The following is a 20,643-nucleotide window of genomic DNA, read 5'->3' as shown; positions in this document are numbered from 1 at the left end:
TCATGAAGATTCTTGGCCTAAGAATGATGGACGATTCAAATAAAAAAAACATTGTAACGAATCTAATGAGTGCTTGTGACAAAGTGGGTTCTAAATCACACACCAAAGATAATAATATCAAAAGATGAGCACTTACATCAACAATAGTAAGTACCCAAATGAAGAAAGCTTGACTCATGAGAAAGACAAGAAAAACATTGAAAATTGGTAGAGGTACTCTAAGGAGAGCCATGCTAAGGCGTGAGAGATTGGAAGATCCAACAAAAAATGAATTATGGACATTTAACGGTAGACTACCATGAAAGGATAAAAAAATTAGTGAAGCTTTGAAATCATTGATCAATTTTTTTTGGAAAAATAACACATGTGTTTCCCCTAATCAAAGAGATGTTCTAAGAAGGAGGATTGGCAGCCAAAATCACGACCCACATGCGAAACATTTTTTGGACTCAACCCAAACACAATTTTTTGCAATATTTAATTGCATATCCTCAAATTCAGATAAGTCAAAGATGTTTTGAGATGGGTAAACTTTTTTATGTCAACACACATACAACTTGTTTTTGCAGGATACATATGGAATTTTCTAACCATTTTGATGTTTTTAGGCATATATGTGTGTTTTTGTATTCTAAGTTTGTTATGTAGGATTGTGACATGAATGAGCCACCAAGATCTTCAAGGGAATTCATATTCAACATTTTATGTGAAATAGGGGATGGAGAAAATTTTTACAATACATCATACTTGGATGGTACATGCTTATTTTGTAGTTCTTTGCAACTTTTATCAACTTGTGAACATATGGATAGTACACAAGCAATCGAAAATGAAATAGTAGATTACAAAAAATTTAAAATAGTGACATATGCTCTAGAAGATGGGAAACAAGGTAAAAGATATGATTTAGTGATTGAAAAGGTTCTAGTGTATGAGTTCATAAAGATTTTTCATGAAAATATTATTTATGAGTATGCAAGGCATACACATAGAGCTTGATGGCTATATTTGCAATTCAAGTTGTTCAAGAATATGTTTCAACTAGATACCATTGTTTTAGTTGTAAACTTCATAGAGAACTATACACTACAACCATAAAATGAGGTGCAAGCAAAGTATTATACTTCTCAATAGGTTTCCATATTTGTTCATAGAACATTCATGCATTCACCTACAAGTATAAATGATGATAGAAAGATTTCCAGGGAGTATCATTTTTACATCAGCAATGATCGATCACATTCTACGGAGTTTGTACAGGGTTATTTTCAACTATTTTATGGAGATTTGGCTAATAGGGGTATAACATATTGTCAACAAATTATTTGGTTAGACAATTGCACATCTCAATTCAAGAATGCACAGATGTTCTATTGGTTGAGCAAGATGCACAAGTTGTGTAGAATTCAATATATGTGAAATTTCTTAGAGGCTGGTCATGGAAAGGGAGAGCACGATGGTGCAGGTGCATGCATCAAAAAAGCCTTAGATCATGAAGAACTAAAGTACAAATATGGAGCAATATTGATAGATGAAAAATCCATCATCTAGTGGTGTAATGTTACAATGGATCTAGGTAAGGAAGGTGAGTCTATAGTTCATAGATTTTTTTGGTTGATAGATAATACTAACATTGCACCATATGAGGATTGTTGCACACTAATAGGATCTAGTGAGTTGTACTCTTTTAGAAGCTTTGATGTAGGTTCATGGAATATCAACACACAAAAAATGGCATGTTATTGTTCATCATGTGCAGAAGAAATTGGGATGAATGTGAGTTGACTAAATGGGTGGACAAATGGGATATAAAGTTTTGGACCCAATTGACACCTATCATCCCCCACAAGCACTAGAAATGGTAGAGATGGATTTGTCTATTGACTTTGACCACTTTTCTAATCTAGTGCAACCTAGTAATATATATATTTATATATCTTTATAATTTCAATATGTAACTTTATAACTTTTAGCTAAGTATTTTTTGAATTAATGACCACATTTTTTACATTTGTCACTACAGGCTATGTTTTTGCTATTATTGCACTTGAAGACAATGAAGAAGGGACAAATTATTATTTGTGTCATTACGTCCAAGCCAAAAAAAAATTGGATCACTCAGTTCTAGATGGTGAAGTTTTAGAGTACCATGTCAGTGCGGTGGTTGTAACTAACACATGGCTTAGATCATATTCAACAAAGAACCCTTGTAGTTATTCAAGGATTGGAAAATATAGAGGAAGATTCTTCATTATTCAAACCTTGTCATCTCATCAAATGTCTAGTTGATAAAATATGGTGGAAAACCACATAATAAGACTCTTTGGAAAGTTCACAAGTTAGACCATGAGGAAATACTCAAGACATTAAAATGTAGAGCATATCCAATTGGCTCATTAGATTGAATAGGGAGAGAGGGAGAGAGAGAAAGAGTGATCAATTGGATCCAAATATAATGTTGCAACCTCTCCCCCAAGATTGTCCACATGACAAGGTGGGTATTTGTATTATGTGTAAGTGATGAGATAAGTTTAAATCATAGATTTTATGTTTTGATTTGTTTAAAATCTAGATACATTATTTGAATTTATATTAGATTCTTTAATAGGACCCATTTTCAAATTAGTCGGTTGAATAAGTGAAAGTTTAGAATTTGTTGTTTAGATCAAAATGTAATGAAAGAAAATGAAAATTGTTAGAATGTGAATGCTTTGTGATGTAAAGTCATGATTGTGTGCATGTAACCACAAACTTCAAACTAGCAAAAACAAGGATACTCATATACTCACTTTCCTTAAGTTTTTTTCATAATGTCTTTATATTATTTAATATGGTTCTTGAAATTTTGATTATGTTGATTTTGTATACATTATGGTTATCTAACAAAAATTAATAATTTATTGTTATTAATAAATTTTATATTAGTTTTTAAACTTATAAAATATGTTACACATTTTTTACATTATGATAGTAATTATATAAAAATGATATTTGAAATATCAAATTTTTAATTTTATAGTTTACATTCCATATTTTTTAGTTTAAAATAGATTAAAATTATACAAATTCTTTTGTGTTTTTTTTTAACCTTTGAAAATCAACCAAAATTGTTATTTAGTAGAGCATTATGCAAGTATTAATATATAGTTTTAATCTTTTTTGAGTAATGTACTTGTGAAGGCTTTGTAAATTGTTTACTTACAAATGTAAAGATATATTGTTAAATTACATATTAATATGATATGTTGTATGTTTTGAAACTTTATTCTTTGTTGATATATATTTTTATTTGTGAAAGAACTTGAAATTTGGTTCTTTGAGTATATCTTAAAAAGCATAAGCATAGTTGAGGTAATAGTCAATTTTGTTTGATGAATTCTTCCTATTCGAACATGAAGTGGGTACATGTACGCTTGGTATTATGTTGGTGCTTCTTAGATTAAAGTGGATATACATAAACTATGTGTTATGTTGATTTCAAAAGACAATGTCATTATAGATGAGGTATATTTTTCTACTCAATAATTTTTATATCATATTATCAATTTCTAAGTGATCATTATTCAACATATCATTAAAGATTGCAATTATTTTTCTAGTTCATATTTTTTTTAAAAATATATATATTATCCATTTGTAACTAATCATTATTTAATTCATAATTATTTTTTTAAAAAATCTCTTATTTTGAGGTGAATTGTGTTATACCAATGGTTTTAGCTTGAATTGGATCTATAGCATTTTTTTATTATGTTGAATCTTAAAAATTATATTATTTAAGTTTGTTTTTTGTACCCAATACATTAAATATCTTATTGGATTATTTGTACATTTCCCTCTCTTGTTTCTCTTCCTTGTGTTCTTAGCTCCAAATGGCTTCTCCTCCTGAATTTGGCTACCTCTTCACTGCAAACGAAAGGCAAAGATAAAGAACAAGATGCTGATGTCGTTGCTCATGGTTGGATTGGCCTTTCCTCCTAAACCTAGCTATCTCTCTACCGTGGACTGAAGACAAAGTTGAAGGACAAGATGTTTATGGGATTGTTAATGGTTGGACTATTCCTAGTCTACATGTCAAGTTTGCATGCCAATCCCAATTGAATAGTTATTGTATATGGCTTCTCCCTTGAAAATATAGCTTGTGTGATTATTGATATTATTTGATGTGATAAATATTAGTACATCTTCTTAACTTCTAAATATCTTATAAACTTTTTAGTTTTATATTGTGTTCTACATTGTGAAATATAGATATTTTACTATGGTATGATATATGAGCATGATAACTTTTATCAATCTTTTTTAAATCATAAATTTTAATCATATTTTTAAGATTAAAAATCTATTATTGAATTTAAATGTATATTATATTTTTATTCTACTTTTTTACACATATTATTGGACAAGTCAAGTCTAGATCACGAATTATGCTGCTATGTGGCACTTGCACTAAGAGTGCCCATACTTGTAAAAATGATGTGGCATCATATCATTGGTTTCTTTTTGCAACTTACGATACATTTGATTCATTTATGAGAAGTCACCATTGTATTAACAACTTTAAACTAACAATGATTGATGTAATTTTGTTAATTTTTTTTACATTAAATCATGTACGAAAATGAAATCAACAAGTGTTGTTATCAAATAAACAACTTGTGTGACAACCATTGTAATGTAAATAAATCAATAATCAAAATAATGTAAATAAATGTGATATTTTTGCATATTATGAGTCATAGATTAAATGTATAGAAACTAATTAATATAGAGGGAAAAGTATCTAAGATCATGTGAAAAACTTTATCTCATTGTCATCTTGAGCCTATAAAAGCACTCCATCTTACATAATGCGTTTATAAAAAACCCTAAACAACCACTTTAGGTTTCAACCCCCATTGGGAGTCACTCTAACTTTAAAAAATTTAGATATCCATCTTGAAACTTTCACACACACACACACACACACACACACACACTTTTCTTTGTGCAAGATTTGATGCTTAGTTTTGTAAAGATCAAATAGCTCTACATCTACCTTTCTCTATGGAACCTCAAGTAGAAGCTTGTTTACTTAAATATTTTCTTGTTTCAATCTTATATCTCTAGATCTTATATGTACACCAACTCAAAATATTGTTCTAGAACTTAATAATCAATTCTATATAAAAAACTAGAGCATTCTTGAAAATGGTAATATGAATATATGGAATTTAAAAATAAAAATAAAGATACAATAATCAAAATATTGATAATAATCATAGTATTTATTCGACAGTGGGTTTTACGTGGTCTTGCAACCTAAATGGTAATACAAAAAAGATATTAAAAGTTTAAATGTCCCTGTCAGCATCTCTGCTAGAAATAGTAAAAAAACAATAAACATAATGTGCATCATAAAACTAGCATCGAGCAAAAAAAAAAACTAAGACAACAAAATAACAAGGAGCATACCTAAGCCAATTCTTTAATAATTTTAACCACCTGAATCTTATTGATCTCTTGCACTCCCTCTATGTTCTTAGCATCTTCTTTTGTTGAGTCTTCCATGAGTCCTTTTGCTTGCCTCTTGGATGTCCTCATTCTTCTCTTCTCTAGTAATATCAACTTTATGATCGATGCATTCTTGCTCCTTGTTTAACAACTTCTTGACCAACAAATGAATCCTTTTGTCACTATGATTTATAGCCTTCTTAACCTCTCCCAATCGACCAATAAAATTTTCCTTGTTTTGGTTATCCACTTCCTTTTGAAGATCCATTTGTAGCTCATTCACCAGATATTGTTTCATTGTGAACTCATGAATCACAGGCATCTATTTGGCTTCTACTTTAACTTTGATTTTTCCTGCATTGGCCAATAAAATTGACAAATTCGCCTTATTACCCATTTTAGTATTCCTAGTTGAGATATTCTTGTAGTTGGATACAGAATACCCAACAATATTCTCAATTATTCCATCCATTTCCTTTCTTGGGCTAACATCACCTAAAGCTTATCTAATATGAGCCAAATTTGTCGACTTTGTCTCCTCCTTCATTTTATGTTTTTTTGTTGGTGGGGAAAAATCTTCTTCACTAATCTTCATAGCCTCCTCAATTCCTTCTCAAACATTAACTAAGAGCTTCTTGTCATTAAACTCCTCAGACGCCAAATAGTCCTCCTCCACCCCACTTTGAATATCATCATCACTTTCAATTACAATATTTTTCTTTCTTAAAATGGGGGATCATTTCCTTAACCATAAGCAATTTGTGATTTTCTTCTTTCTTAATCTTTAGAGTAGGGGAAGGGATATGAGCCTTATAATAATTGGAACATAGCAAGATATGGCATTCATGCAACATAGGGTGGGAAGCCTTCTTATGATTTATTAAAGTACAATGCATAGACCTTAGAATGTAGCAGGACAAATTTATCTTATCACCATACTAGAAATGATTTAGAAATACAAAATTGAAATAATGAACACCTTTCTTCCTACTATCCAAGGTTATATAGGCTCTAACATAGCTAAGCACCAAATAGGTTTAATTTTCTTATTAGAAAAGAAATTTCCTATCTTGATGAGCACTTTCTTCTCATCTACTTCCTTCAAAAATTTACTGAGAGCTTCCTTGGTGATTTTTGTTTCCTTGAAGAATTGAATCCCCTAATTTGGAAAACCAAAAATTTCCAAAATAAACTATGTATTGAGCGGAAATGAGATACCATACATGATGGCCAAATAGTTTTACCATTCCTTTAGAAAAATCAAGGGTAGCTTCAAGATCAAATCCATGGAGGCATCCCTTATACACAATTAAACCCCCTGTCGCAAGTTATTCCAAGACCTATGGGGTATTCTTCGATTCAAAGAAATTAGTGGGATCTTGTATTTTTGGGTCACTTCCCCTATCTCTCCTCATGTCTCTTCAATTTTTAGAATTTTTTCCCTTAGAACTATGAAGAGAATGACCACCCTAAAGGAAAGAAATTGCTATTAGCTAGAAAATGTTTCAGGCTTACACCATGCGAGCTTTTCTAATGATGCTAAATTTATTAGTATACCCCCTTGAAGCATTCATAATTACTATTTAACTTCCCAATACCTCTATGTGTCCTCTCTATCATAACACCTATATTTATGAGTCAATCTTTCATGATATCTTCTTGCCATCAAATAGTCTAGTCAGCACATACACCTTTATTGGCAATACAATCTACATTTTGTTTTGCTTCCCTATATGTGTGGGTGATGACGACCCTTTCAAAAGTATTTTTGATGGTCCAGTTGTGTCTTATTCAAAATATCAATTATATATTTTGAACCCCCTTCAGGCCAAAGTGATGTACATTTAGCTTTTTGAGCAATGGTGACCACTTGAAGGGCCCCACAAGCTTCATACATGTGGGTGGTTTGTTTTCCATGCATGTATGCTACCATGTTTAAACATTTTCCACTTGGATCCTAGAGAATCTCCTCACAACCTACTTCCCCAAGGTTGCCTTTCACAGCCTCATCAAAAAATCATTATTTTAGCCTTTGAAAGGACTTAACCAAACAACTCTCTCTCTCTCTCTCTCTCACACACACACACACACACACACACACACACACACACACACACACACACACACACACACACACACACCTTGCTTTTCATACTAGAATCTAAGAGAAGGATACCTTTGGAATTAAATCCCTCTAGACTATTCATAGTTCTTTATTTGAATTGCATTCACCCTTATTCCCCTCATGGCTTTAGTAGCAGTAACCCAAGCTGGATCTTCCCTATCTCTAAACACTTAGGCATTTCTGTCATTTCATAAGTACCAGTAGATGTACGGAGTTATATTTTTCCACACATTTTTTTTCACATTCTCATTCTTGGCTAGGCAACACCATTGAGTAATATAATCGTCCACATTTCTTGGAAAAATCTAATTAAGGTTCCATCTAGTAAGACAATGATTCTAGACTTCTCAAGCATAGTTAAATCCAAATAATATATGAAAGATAGATTCCTAGTGGTTTTAACAAAGGAAACATCTTTTCACCATATAAAAAACTCTTTTGCAAATGTTATCTAGGGTGAGGATTTTATTTTCCACCATAATCTAGTAGCAAATACCAATTTTAGGAGTAATACCCATTATCTAGCATAATGCCCAAAAAAGAATTTTCTCAATAGGGGTTATCGAGGACAATCTAGAAGCAACAAAGTAGACCCCATTTGAGTTGTTACCCAAAATAATTCTATCCTCTTTAAGGGTAAGTGCACTGAGTTGCGGTGCCAAAAGGGGGGTATAAGTGGGCACCTTTTTTCTAAAATAAACAAATTTTGAACTTCAACAAGAATTTGAAGATAGTTATGCTCAAAATTTTAAGATATGACAAAAACAAAAGTAGTAGTCCTTTGAATCTAGTTTTTAAACTATTATTTTTTCCAAAATGGTTTAGTTTTAGGTCCTCAAAAAAGTGGGCCACAAAAAGTGGTACTGTTTATTTAAAAAATATATAACACAGTACAAAGTGTGGCCCCTCTAATTAAATTTTTAAAAAAAATTCTTTAATCACTCTGGTCAAAAGTTACTCAACACTATGTAGTTTATCCTAGATTTTTTGGGTAATTTCATAATGTATATTTTTTTTTAATGAATTTTTTAACTAGACACATCCCAAAAATGTGAAATATCTATGTGCTCCCACTAGAAATGATTGAAAACTAATCTAAAATCAAAACTTCTTTTTTTCAAAGTGTGTAGAATGGAGTCTAGTTTCTAAAAAACTATGTTGTTGCAAAATTTGATGAACAAGCTAAAATCTACAACCCAATTTGTACATGTTGGTTTTTGACAAAAAATGAGAATAAATTCAAAAGAAATTATAGATGAAAGGCTTGAAATAGTTCAAACTAAAACTAAATTATATGGTTATATAGCTAACATAGAGACTTGCAATATCATCTAACCTGATCTTATCGATGGTCACCCACGAGGAATCTTGAAGGAGGGCACACAAGAAAAATCAATAATTTTTTGTATGCTTGCACCAAAACACGTCTCAGACCAGTTTATAGACTCCAAACCTTTGGGTTGGATCTCCAAGGAAAAACCAAGCCTTGGGCTTGGTTTAATGCAAAGCTTTGAATAGCACATATGCCCTATAGTGCATGCACTATTTAAAGCTTTTTAAATTCAAGTCTCAATAGCATGTGTGTGCTATAGTGCGCACACACTATTGAGACCTAAATTGTGCATAGAGAGGGAAGAAAAGATGCAAAGCAAGATTAAGAGAGAGAGGGGCAGGGGATGGCTATGTGTGTGGGAGAGAGAGAGAGAGAGAGAGAGAGAGAGAGAGAGAGAGAGAGAGAGAGTAGGAGATGGGAGAGGGTAGAGAGAGAGTGGGGGATGAGAGAGAGAGAGAAAGAAAGTGTGAGAGAGAGTAGGGGTGGAAAAGACAGAGTACAGGATGGGAGAGAGATTGAGAGTAGGGGATGGGAGAGAGAGGAAGTGTGAGAGAGCGAGTAGGGGTGACATAGAGAGTACGGGATGATAGAGAGAGATTGAGAGTAGGGGATGATAGAGAGAGAGAGTACACAATGGGAGAGGGAGTAAGAGAGAGGAGGATGGGAGTGTGTGTGAGAGAGAGTTTGAGAGAGAGTAGGGGTGGTAGATAGAGAAAGTAGGGTATGGGAGAGGGGAGAGACAGAGAGAGTAGGGGAATGGGGGAGAGAGCAGGGAGGGAGAGAGTAAGAGAGAGATAGTAGGCACTAAAAGAGCGAGTGGGAGAGGGAGAGGGGGGATGGGAGTGTGTGTGTGTGTGTGTGTGTGTGTGTGAGATCTAGAGAGTAGGGGATGAGAGAGGAGAGAGACGGGGGATGAGAGTGTGTGGTGTGTGTGAAAGAGAGAGAGTATGAAATAAGAGAGGGGAGAGAAAGAGAGTAGGGGATGGGAGAGAGGAAGTGTGAGAGAGAGTAAGGGTGGTAGAGAGAGAGTACAAGATGGGAGAGAGAGATTGAGAGTAGGGGATGGGATGAGAGAGAGAGAGAGAGTGTGTGTGTGTGTAGGCGATGGGAGATAGAGTGGGAGAGGGAGAGCAAGAGAGAGGAGGGTGGGAGTACTTGTGTGTGAAAGAGGGAGAGTAGGGAATGGGAGAGGGGGGAGAGAGAGAGTAGCTCGAGAGAGAGTAAGGGAGGGGAGAGAGAGAGTAGGTGGTGGGAGAGGGAGTTGGAGAGGGGGAGAGAGGGGGGAATGGAAATGTGTGTGTGTGTGTGTGAGGAAAAGAGAGAGAGAGAGAGAGAGAGAGAGAGAGAGAGAGAGAGAGAGAGAGAGAGAGCAGATGATGGGAGAGAGTGTGAACATGTGAGAGAGAGTAGGGGGTGGTAGAGAGAGAGTAGAAAGGGAGAGAGTTAGAGTGAGAGTGAGAGTGAGAAGGAGAGTAGGTGGTGGGAGAGGGAGTGGGAGAGGGAGAGCGAGTGAGAGATAGAGTAGGGGATGGGAGGGGAGAGAGGGGGGGATGGGTGTGTGTGTGAAAGAGAGAGAGTAGGGAATGGGAGAAGGGAGAGAGAGATAGAGGGAGAGTAGGGGATGGGAGAGAAAGAGAGAAGGCAGTGGGTGAGGAAGTGGGAGAGGGAGAGAGAGGGGGGATGGGAGTGTGTGTAAGAGAGAGTAGGGGATGGGAGAGAGTGTAAGAGTGAGAGAGAGAGTAGGGGTGGTAGAGAGAGAGTGAGAGTAGGGGATGGGAGAAAGAGTAGAGAGGAAGAGAGTGAGAGAGAGCTAGTATGTGATGAGAGAGGGAGTTGGAGGGAGAGAGAGGGGAGAGAGAGAGTAGGGGATGGGGGAGAGAGTAGGCGGTGGGAGAGGGAGTGGGAGAGAGAGAGAGAGGGGGGGAATGGGAATGTGTGTCAGAGAGATAGAGGAGGGGATGGGAGAGAGTGTGAGAGTGTGAGAGAGAGGAGGGGATGGTAGAGAGAGCTTCTACAAGATGGGGGGGAGAGAGAGAGTGAGAGTAGGGGATGGGAGAGAGAGTAGAGAGGGAGAGAGAGTACTTGAGAGAGAGATAGTAGGTGGTGGGAGAGGGAGTGGGAGAGAGAGAGCAGGGGGGATGGGAGAGGAGAGAGAGAGGGGCGATGGGAGTGTGTGTTTGTGAAAGAGAGAGAGTAGGGGATGGGAGAGGGAAGAGAGAGAGTACGGGATGGGGGAGAGAGAGTAGGCATTGGGAGAGGGCATGGGAGAGGGAGAGAGAGGGAGAATGGGAATGTCTGTAAGAGAGAGAAAGTAGGGGATGGGATAGGGTGTGAGAGAGAGAGAGAGTAGGGGATGGGATAGAGAGAGTGAGAGTAAGTGATGGGAGAGAGAGAACTTGAGAGAGATGGATATTAGGCATTGGGAGAGGGAGTGGGAGAGAGAGAGAGAGAGAGAGAGAGAGAGAGAGAGAGAGAGAGAGAGAGAGAGAGAGAGATGAGAGTGTGTGTGATAGATCTAGAGAGTAGGGGATGGGAGAGAAGAAAGAGAGGGGGGATAGGAGAGTGTGTGCCTGTGAAAGAGAGAGAGTAGGGGATGGGAGAGGGGAGAGAGAGAGAGTAGGTAGTGGGAGAGAGAGTGGGAGAGGGGGAGAGAGTGAGGGGGGGAATGAGAATGTGTGTAAGAGAGAGAGAGAGAGTAGGGGATGGGAGAGAGTGTGAGAGTTTGAGAGTTTGAGAGAGAGTGAGGGGGGGGCAGAAAGAGAGAGTATGGGACGGGAGAGAGAGAGAGAGTGAGAGTAGGGGATGGAAGAGAGTGTGAGAGAGAGTTGGGGATGAGAGAGAGAGTAAGATTAGGGGATGGGAGAGAGAGTAGAGAGGGAGGGAGAGAGTTAGAAAGAGAGATAGTAAGTAGTGGGAGGAGGAGGAGTGGGCGAGGGAGAGAGAGAGGGGGGATGGGAGTGTGTGTGAGAGATCAAGAGAGTAGGGGATGGGAGAAGAGAGAGAGTGGGGGATGGGAGAGTGTATCTATAAAGAGAGAGTTTAGGGGATGGGAGACAAGGGAGAGAGAGTAGCTCGAGAGCGAGAGAGAGAGAGAGAGAGAGAGAGAGAGAGTAGTAGATAGGAGAGAGAGACTAGGTGGTAGGAGAGGGAGTGGGAGAGAGAGAAAGAGGGGGATGGGAGTTTGTGTAATAGAGAGAAGGGTATGGGAGAGAGTGTGAGAGAGAGTGAGAGAGTTGGAGGTGGCATAGAGAGAGCGAACGAGATGGGAGAGAGAGAGTAAGAGTAGGGGATGGGAGAGAGTGTGATAGAGTAGGGGGTGGGAGAGAGAGTGAGAGTAGGGGATGGTAGAGAGAGAGATAGTAGAGAGGGAGAGAGATGGTGAAAGAGATAGTAGGCAGTGGGAGAGGGAGAGAGAGGGGGGATGGGAGTGTGTGTAAGAGAGAGAGTAGGGGATGGGAGGCAGTGTGAGAGAGTGAGAGAGTAAGGGGTGGAAAAGAGAGAGAACAAGATGGGAGAGAGAGAGTGAGAGTAGGGGGATGGGAGAGAGAGTGAGAGTAGGGGATGGGAGAGAGAGTAGAAAGAGAGAGAGAGAGAGAGAGAGAGAGAGAGAGAGAGAGAGAGAGAGAGAGAGTAGGTAGTGGGAGAGGGAGAGAGAGGGGGGATGGGAGTGTGTTAGAGATCTAGAGAGTAGGGGATGGGAGAGGAGAGAGGGTGAGAGAGAGTAGGTGATGGGAGACAGAGAGAGATAAAATAGGAGGTGGGAGAGGGAGAGTGAGAGAGAGAGACTAGAGGATGGGAGAGAGAGGGGGGGATGGTAGTGTGTGAGGCAAAGAGAGTAGGGGATGGGAGAGGAGAGAGGGTGAGAAAGAGTAGGCAGTGAGAGAAGGAGAGAGAGAGTAGGGGATGGAAGAGGAGGGAGAGTGAGAGAGATAGTAGGGGATGGGAGAGGAGAGAGAGAGAGAGAGAGAGAGAGAGAGAGAGAGAGAGTAGGGGATGGAAGAGGATAGAGAGTGAGAGAGTAGGGGATGGGAGAGAGAGTGAGAGAGAGTAGGCGATGGGAGAGGGAGTAGGAAAGGGAGAGTCAGAGAGAGTAGGTGATGGGAGAGAGAGTAGGAGAGGGAGAGTGAGAGAGAGAGTAGGGGATGGGAGAGGAGCGAGAGATTGAGAGAGAGTAGGGGATGGGAGAGGAGAGAGAGAGTAGGGGATGGGGGATGGTGGGATAGGGAGTGATGTTTTTTAAGATAGTATGTATGCACTATATTGTGTACATGCTATAGTGCATATGCACTATGTCAAATCGCCCAAAAATGGTCACAAAGCAAGTTTGGGTTTGATTTCATCCATTCTCTACTTTTTTTCTATTGTGCATTCTAGTGTTCCAACATAAAACATGGGTTTCAAGCTGTTGGAAGTTAGTAAACACTATTTGAAGATTTTTTGAAGCTAGCAAGCACCAAATTCAATCATTGGATACGCTATTTGAAGGCTTTTTGAATATTCTTTCTATAGAAAATGTTAGTGCAATTCTTTTTAAATATTGTTTGTTGATATATAGAGACAAATTTGATTATAATTTGACATGTTGTTTAATATATAGTGAATTCATTGAAATTTGTATGTTTGAATGAATATTTATTTGGAAATGGTTAGAAATTTGGCAAGTTGTTTGATATATATTGTGTATTCATTGAAATAATTGTAATTTTTATATGCATTTCAATGATTTGTAATTTACAAATTGTAAGTAATTCAAATGTTTGAATAATTTGACATGTAGAAATCGTCATCATGCCAAGGAAGAAACTAAAAACTCAAACAAATGAAGATAGGGAGAGAGATTTGGAAATTAAAAGAGATAAAATAAAACTACTATGTGAACAAAGAAAATTGCAAACCAATAATGAAGAATTGACTTTCAAAGAGGATTAGGAATTAGTGATACAAAGAAACAAAGAGGAAGAACTGGAAAGACAAAGATAATGAATGAGACTGATACGCTCAAGAAGACAATTGAATTGTGAAGCTACACCACCTTCCAATGTTGGAGTCATATCATCCTCTCATGTTGAAGAGACACTAATTTATAGATCTAACGATGTACACACTCCATCACGTCATGTTGAAGGCACAACATCAACATATCAAGTAGGTGATATTCCATCTTTTACATCATATTGCCAAGACATATCATCTTCAGTTCAAGGTATACAAAACACTCAACCTTATGTTGATGTTCAAAATATTGAGGGAATGGAAGAGATTATAACACCTTCTAGAATTTTTTTTAGAAGACCAAAATATTTGATTGATATTGATACTAATATTTTGAAGTCAATGCTTGACAAGATTAGCTAGCATACTTGTCAAAGAAAAGTTAATCGTATGTGGAGATTATTCTTTGAAGAATTAAATATTATAGGTCAATTCCAATTATTTGTTCAAATGATAAGGAATTTGAAATTTGGGCCTATCATGAAGATTCTTGGCCTAAGAATGATGGACGATTCAAATAAAAAAAACATTGTAACGAATCTAATGAGTGCTTGTGACAAAGTGGGTTCTAAATCACACACCAAAGATAATAATATCAAAAGATGAGCACTTACATCAACAATAGTAAGTACCCAAATGAAGAAAGCTTGACTCATGAGAAAGACAAGAAAAACATTGAAAATTGGTAGAGGTACTCTAAGGAGAGCCATGCTAAGGCGTGAGAGATTGGAAGATCCAACAAAAAATGAATTATGGACATTTAACGGTAGACTACCATGAAAGGATAAAAAAATTAGTGAAGCTTTGAAATCATTGATCAATTTTTTTTGGAAAAATAACACATGTGTTTCCCCTAATCAAAGAGATGTTCTAAGAAGGAGGATTGGCAGCCAAAATCACGACCCACATGCGAAACATTTTTTGGACTCAACCCAAACACAATTTTTTGCAATATTTAATTGCATATCCTCAAATTCAGATAAGTCAAAGATGTTTTGAGATGGGTAAACTTTTTTATGTCAACACACATACAACTTGTTTTTGCAGGATACATATGGAATTTTCTAACCATTTTGATGTTTTTAGGCATATATGTGTGTTTTTGTATTCTAAGTTTGTTATGTAGGATTGTGACATGAATGAGCCACCAAGATCTTCAAGGGAATTCATATTCAACATTTTATGTGAAATAGGGGATGGAGAAAATTTTTACAATACATCATACTTGGATGGTACATGCTTATTTTGTAGTTCTTTGCAACTTTTATCAACTTGTGAACATATGGATAGTACACAAGCAATCGAAAATGAAATAGTAGATTACAAAAAATTTAAAATAGTGACATATGCTCTAGAAGATGGGAAACAAGGTAAAAGATATGATTTAGTGATTGAAAAGGTTCTAGTGTATGAGTTCATAAAGATTTTTCATGAAAATATTATTTATGAGTATGCAAGGCATACACATAGAGCTTGATGGCTATATTTGCAATTCAAGTTGTTCAAGAATATGTTTCAACTAGATACCATTGTTTTAGTTGTAAACTTCATAGAGAACTATACACTACAACCATAAAATGAGGTGCAAGCAAAGTATTATACTTCTCAATAGGTTTCCATATTTGTTCATAGAACATTCATGCATTCACCTACAAGTATAAATGATGATAGAAAGATTTCCAGGGAGTATCATTTTTACATCAGCAATGATCGATCACATTCTACGGAGTTTGTACAGGGTTATTTTCAACTATTTTATGGAGATTTGGCTAATAGGGGTATAACATATTGTCAACAAATTATTTGGTTAGACAATTGCACATCTCAATTCAAGAATGCACAGATGTTCTATTGGTTGAGCAAGATGCACAAGTTGTGTAGAATTCAATATATGTGAAATTTCTTAGAGGCTGGTCATGGAAAGGGAGAGCACGATGGTGCAGGTGCATGCATCAAAAAAGCCTTAGATCATGAAGAACTAAAGTACAAATATGGAGCAATATTGATAGATGAAAAATCCATCATCTAGTGGTGTAATGTTACAATGGATCTAGGTAAGGAAGGTGAGTCTATAGTTCATAGATTTTTTTGGTTGATAGATAATACTAACATTGCACCATATGAGGATTGTTGCACACTAATAGGATCTAGTGAGTTGTACTCTTTTAGAAGCTTTGATGTAGGTTCATGGAATATCAACACACAAAAAATGGCATGTTATTGTTCATCATGTGCAGAAGAAATTGGGATGAATGTGAGTTGACTAAATGGGTGGACAAATGGGATATAAAGTTTTGGACCCAATTGACACCTATCATCCCCCACAAGCACTAGAAATGGTAGAGATGGATTTGTCTATTGACTTTGACCACTTTTCTAATCTAGTGCAACCTAGTAATATATATATTTATATATCTTTATAATTTCAATATGTAACTTTATAACTTTTAGCTAAGTATTTTTTGAATTAATGACCACATTTTTTACATTTGTCACTACAGGCTATGTTTTTGCTATTATTGCACTTGAAGACAATGAAGAAGGGACAAATTATTATTTGTGTCATTACGTCCAAGCCAAAAAAAAATTGGATCACTCAGTTCTAGATGGTGAAGTTTTAGAGTACCATGTCAGTGCGGTGGTTGTAACTAACACATGGCTTAGATCATATTCAACAAAGAACCCTTGTAGTTATTCAAGGATTGGAAAATATAGAGGAAGATTCTTCATTATTCAAACCTTGTCATCTCATCAAATGTCTAGTTGATAAAATATGGTGGAAAACCACATAATAAGACTCTTTGGAAAGTTCACAAGTTAGACCATGAGGAAATACTCAAGACATTAAAATGTAGAGCATATCCAATTGGCTCATTAGATTGAATAGGGAGAGAGGGAGAGAGAGAAAGAGTGATCAATTGGATCCAAATATAATGTTGCAACCTCTCCCCCAAGATTGTCCACATGACAAGGTGGGTATTTGTATTATGTGTAAGTGATGAGATAAGTTTAAATCATAGATTTTATGTTTTGATTTGTTTAAAATCTAGATACATTATTTGAATTTATATTAGATTCTTTAATAGGACCCATTTTCAAATTAGTCGGTTGAATAAGTGAAAGGTTAGAATTTGTTGTTTAGATCAAAATGTAATGAAAGAAAATGAAAATTGTTAGAATGTGAATGCTTTGTGATGTAAAGTCATGATTGTGTGCATGTAACCACAAACTTCAAACTAGCAAAAACAAGGATACAATGGGAGAAGTTTCTAAGACTCATTAAGCCATTTAGTAAGCTTCTTGATCATTGCTAGAAGCTCAAAAAAATAATTCTTTGCATTTGGAACATTGTTACCAATAATGATATTATGACTAACATGCTTTCATCTTTTATTTGTTTTGTCATCTATAATTATTTTGGATAAACTCCAAAACAAATTTATATCTAGATCATAAACTTAAAAAACCCATCTTATAAATTTTTCAGATGTTGTCTATTTGGAAGCATTAAGACCAAAGTGTATGATCTTTGGTTCACTTCTAGTTACAATAACTAGTAACTAAGTGTTCTTACACACATCATGTATAGGAATTATTATTAATTTCTATCTGAATGATGTCGATGGCTTTAACAAGGAAGTCAAATATTTTAATATTTAATTAGATCTACCTCTTAACAATTCCTTAAACTGGGCTTATGCTTAAAAAATTAAATATATCCAATAGGCCAACACATGCCTAAACCATTACTAAGGGAATAAATCCAACATTTAAACACAATGCAATGGACTTGAAATGACTATTAACACAACACAATGTCAGCTATAGAGGATTTACCGAGCTTATCTCAATCAGCAACCCCAAGGATGTGGAGTAGAAGAATTTGTAGCTACCATCACTTTGGAGTTGGAGTGGATGATCTCAACATGTAATCTATAGTCTACACTTTATACCCCCTCTATCCATGTCTTGTCTTACCCAAACCTCCATCTGCATCCATAGGGTAATTCAACAACACTAGTACTCTTCTTAACATATACCATTACATAAACATTCAATTTAATTAAATAAGACTTTCATGTGTAATCAATACACACCACAAAATAAATCTATTCTTTAGCAGTGGAAACAAACAAAGACATATCAAATTTTTTTCATTATCCCTTGAGATAACATTTAAAATCAATGCATTTCCTATGGCATTGGTATGTTCATCATAGTACATCTTAAAGAACAATACTAGAAGATATTGATTCTTGAATGAGTACATACAGTAATTTTATGAAATAAATAATTTCTTTTCATGGTAACCCATTGAGTTTTTAGCTAGCCTTTGAGAAATTATTGCTCACTCAAATTTTAAAAATGAATAGCATAGAAAAAATTTTAGTGTAAGATTTGATTGTTTTTAACCCATTTACTCACTGAGAATAGAACAATAATGCAGAATTATTCATTTTGAGTTGGAGAATCTTTGTGAGTAATAAAATTTCATTGTTCACATTTTCTAAGGTAGAAGGGGAATGGAAAGCCTTCAGACACTATTGTTGATCTTATTGCAAATGTAGCTTCTTTTTATTTACCACCCTTTTTAACTATACAATGATTCTGGTTGTAGTTTTTTGGCTTTCAAATAAGATAATTTATTTTCATTAAATAGAAGGAAAATGGCTATTACTTTCAGTCAGTCATGCAAATTTATTGAAACATTAACAATACAAGTTGTCTCTAGTAGTGGTGTCACCATTTCCTCACATTTTGTTTAAAGTTCTCACTACCTAATGTGTAGAAGTGGAGATAAATCATTCTCCCATTTGTTGTCGTAGATATTTTCTATTATGGGCAGTATTTCATACCTGATGGACACAAATGGGGAGTTTAGAAATTCATTCAGTGATGGATGGGATTGACTGTTGTCCAAGCATCCTATACCATTCTACTATTGTTTTGGTTTGTTTCTTATATTTTGATTCAATTTCTCAAATAGGTTGTCTAGTTATCCATTATTTGTTATTGATTGTTGTAGATCATAAACTTAGAATTACATTTTGTTTTTGAAAATTGTATATTTTCTTGCACACAATTTGAATAATCCAACTCAATTTGAAATGCAAGAGTTTTTGTTTTCTTCATAATTTTAGGTATTGGAGGTCTGATAGTGTATTGTTGATTAGTCAACAATAATGATCCATGTATGGTAAGGTGCCATAATTTTTGTTATGGATGGGGTATTTTGGATTGTTTTCCAGCATCCATGGAAGTTGTGGTGCACTCCTGGCTATTTTTGTAATTATTTTTGCAATCCCTGGCCTTGCCTATGGGCTACTAGTAGCAACAATGAAAATTCAAAGGATATGGCAAAGACACTATCACATATTTGCAAAGAGGGAACTCACAAAAGTGGTTTTTAAAACTCATTTTGGACAAGAGATCTACAACAAGAATAACTATCTACATTCATCTTTATTATTTCTAGTTTATTTTTCTCTTTTATTTATTTACTTTTGCATTCTATTCTATTTTTATTTTTAGGAATATGTTGTTGAAGACCTACATGGACACTACACGCCTCTTAAGATAGAACAAGAACATGAAAAATGCTTGGAAGCCTTAAAGATCCTATAGATCCATTTGAAAACCAATATGGTGTTTGTATTAGTTTGATATTTTATTTTCTTCCTTGGCCTTTCTGGTAATTGGCACAAGTATCTTTAGATATGTAAATTTCTGTGCCTATCAAGCATGCATAAGTTTACACTTATAGTAGGCCCAAGAATGGACTACTCTATGATTGTAAGTTAATTTCAACTATTCAATTTCTCCTACATGTTGATGGTTTCATATTTACCTTGATTTGAACCATAGACCAAGGCAATGTGGTAGTATTAGTTTTGATATTGAGTCTTCACCACTACATTACTAACATTGGCAACCAAGGCATGGTGCTTCAAATCTATTTTCTTTTGTAGCTATTTATTCCATCTATTGATTGACACTTTAGCTAATAAGAGTATATGGAGCATTGATGTGGTCACTTGAAAAAGTTCTAAATATACTGGAAGTGATGCAGGTATATATTGGGTAGGTTTAGCTTATGCTTTGAATAGTAAAGAACTTTCTAGAATCACCCTATAAGTTGATTGGTTATATTGTAGACTAATAGAGGGTTGTGCGCTTTGGATATTACATTTATTTGGTTATGTTCCTTCTTAGAATTTTTATTGCCTTATGTGTTTTGGGTTCAAATTTGAAAACAAGACACTCTCTCGTGTCCTATCTTAAATTATTGATGTAGTGTCATAGAAAATAATTCTTTTCAAATCAGTTTCTTTCTAGAGTTTATCAATATGAAATATAGTTAATATATTCTAAAACAAGCAAGAGAACCTAGAAATGATCTATCCATTCAATCATCACGAGATGAGCATCTCAAAAGTGTTTATTGATCTTATTTTCCTAGCTACAAGACTAATACTCTTAATTTGCTTCCAAACCATGGTTGCCTGTAATAGATATCCAAGAATACTTGTAGTCATTGCATTCCAACTTGTTGGACTTTGACTAGTAAATTATTATCCTAAAGTTGGAATGTTGGGAAGGGTTAATACTTGAATATGTATATTCATCCCACATATATTCCATGAGGTTTGTACTATTGTAACATTTTAAGATTTAATTTTTTGGATTTGTCCCTCATGTT

General features: G+C 35.5%; 1 pseudogene; it reads left to right on the top strand.

The window, feature by feature from the left end:
• LOC149555224 (uncharacterized) overlaps positions 1–19,568 on the top strand; it is a 34,145-nt pseudogene extending 14,577 nt beyond the window's left edge.
• Positions 19,569–20,643: the final 1,075 nt, after the last annotated feature.

The sequence above is a fragment of the Cupressus sempervirens genome, chromosome 5 (assembly GCF_028749045.1).
Source record: "Cupressus sempervirens isolate cs-2001-9-10 chromosome 5, ASM2874904v1, whole genome shotgun sequence".
Classification (NCBI taxonomy): domain Eukaryota; kingdom Viridiplantae; phylum Streptophyta; class Pinopsida; order Cupressales; family Cupressaceae; genus Cupressus; species Cupressus sempervirens.
The sequence above is the reverse complement of the archived record's forward strand: the minus strand, read 5'-3'. Positions and strand labels throughout refer to the sequence as shown.